This window comes from Tupaia chinensis, unplaced genomic scaffold (genome assembly GCF_000334495.1).
Source record: "Tupaia chinensis unplaced genomic scaffold, TupChi_1.0 Scaffold000225_1, whole genome shotgun sequence".
NCBI classification, from domain to species: domain Eukaryota; kingdom Metazoa; phylum Chordata; class Mammalia; order Scandentia; family Tupaiidae; genus Tupaia; species Tupaia belangeri.
The window spans coordinates 3,329,672-3,331,980 of NW_006159700.1; the positions used below are offsets into that span (position 1 = coordinate 3,329,672).

The 2,309-nt window shown below is 41.4% G+C and overlaps 1 pseudogene; it reads right to left on the minus strand.

Moving 5' to 3' along the window:
- Positions 1-1,757: 1,757 nt before the first annotated feature.
- LOC102491694 (cAMP-dependent protein kinase inhibitor beta pseudogene) lies at positions 1,758-2,087 on the minus strand (annotated as a pseudogene).
- Between the last annotated feature and the right edge of the window lie 222 nt (positions 2,088-2,309).

Consider the following 2,309-nt stretch of genomic DNA (forward strand, 5'->3'; position numbering starts at 1 on the left):
TTGGAACCTTTAATATTATTGTTATTATTGCTATTTTCATATTTGTCTTATTTTCCTTTTTAAAGAGCTTTTTTCATAAAGTCTAAATTTTCTTTCTTCTCTCTTTCTGCAATTTACTCCTTAAGCATGGGACAAATTTCTCTTTTGTGCTTACATGTGCTCATCTGTTCATATATAAATCCTCATAATTTTCATGTTCTCTAAGATAATTTCTTCAACATTAATTTTTGTGCCAATAATTAAACTGTAATTAAACTTCACTTTTTGTATTTTTTTTTCCGTTTATTTTGAGAGAGAGAGAGAGAGGCACCACCAGTAGGATCTTATGCTGTCTCAGCCAAACTGAATTAACTGGCATGTGCACTCATGTCTGGTGTGTACAGGGAGGTCCTAGAGTGCAAATCCAGGACCTTTCCAAGTGGGTCCAGGTGCATTACCGCTGTGCCATCTCCTGGCTCCACTTTCACTTTCCTTACTAACTAATTCATGCAGGTTATTTACCTACTATTACTCAGCTCTACATCTCCTTTTTGAGTACTTTGTGATGCTATGACTGTGATTTTGCCAACTTCATACTGCAGATTTCCTTAGCAGATTTTCAAAGGCTTTAAAGTGATATTTGAAGGTATGCTTTTCTAATTTGGGCCTTTAGCATGTAGTATGTGTGGGATGATTTTGACTGCTTCATACAGAATACATCTTGTGAAATGCATGCATACCTATAAATATAACCAAAGCAAAAGCTGACTTTAATATTGATAGAAATTTTTCTTTGCTAAAATATCCAACCTTTACCAGCAGGATTACAGTCAAATTTTACAATAACTGAGATGACTTGCTGCCTATTTTCTATCCTAGATCTAGCCCCTACTTTGTTATTTAGAGAATAAAACAAGGCCTATGGAAAGGAAGGGACTTGCTTAATGTCATACAAGTGAATGGTTGTCTATCTGGAGCAGTCAATCCAATTTCCTTTCTTTGACTCAAACTGCCTTTAGTTGCTCATGATTTTACATGTGTCCAGTTCTAGGATTTGTTAGCATTTGGCAAGAAATAAACATGAATAAAGCAACTAATCCAAGATTTCTTTGAGCTGATCATCGTTATTATTCAAATACCATGATAAGAACCTTAATTTGGAAGAGAGTATTAGAAAACTTGTTGCCTTTTTATTAAAGCCAATTACTTCTTATTTATTTATTTATTTTTGGAGAGGTTTTTGCCATAGGGCATGTGCGTTCACCAGAAAGACACAGAGAGAGAGACAGAAAGCGAGAAATTGCCTCCCCCTCCCAAGGGGGATGGCCATGCTGCAATCCCTTCTCCTCCGTCCTCCTCTCGGGATCTTGGGCACACACGCACACGCGCCCGGTGTGAGTTTTAAGCCACCAGGTCCAGGATGAGAACTGCGATCAACTACATGGGAGTCCAGCGACATAGCCATTATGCTAACTGCTGGTCCCAAAGCCAATTACTTCTTTTGGGCGGGGGGGTTTATAGACAATGATATGTTATTTAAGCGATCATACATTCTTAACCTTTTTCTTGGGTGCAATTTGGAAGTTACTTGCCTTTTAATAGCATGTATTGGACATCATGATCTTAATCCAAGTGAGTAGCATCATGACAAAGTTATCTAACACACACATGTTGCTTAGGGCTACAATCTTACCATGGTTACCACCAGATCAAACATCTCAGGAAAACAGAGCCAGTCAGTCTTTCACTGTGCATAAATTCAGCACTCTTGTTGGGTCATGGGCCTTCATTTTTCTTCATGTGGGGGCTTTTCCAATTGGTTTTGTGTTGTTTCTTCATCTTTCTTTTTCACATCTTCCTTCATGGAGAGGGCCTCCAGTTTGAGGGGCAAATCTGAGGTCCCATCAGCAGTAGCTGAAGTCTGGATGTCTGGTATGGTATTCCGGCGGCCTATTCTCCCTGAAGATGCAAGATTGACGACCCCAGACTCCACATCAGTCATTGTTGATGAATCTCTCCTCATAGCAACATCTCTATCTTTTCTGCTCCTGTGTGATCTCAATAACTTTTTGGTTTCCTGCTTCCCCCAGATTTTTCTTGATCTTGACTGAGTGACTTTTTAGTATACCATGACTCCAGCGCGCGCAGAGCTGCCCCCCTTGCCTTGGCCAAGTCCCCTCGCGCTTGGGCTCGCCCAGCTTCTCTGCGTCCCGGGGCTGCGTTGTGAACTCTCCATGGTTGTAGTCCCTGCAGTCCACCGGGGTCCGACCTCGCCTGAGCAGCTGGGCTGGGATGCAATCGGGCGGAGGAAGCTACTCCAGGGGCGGGGG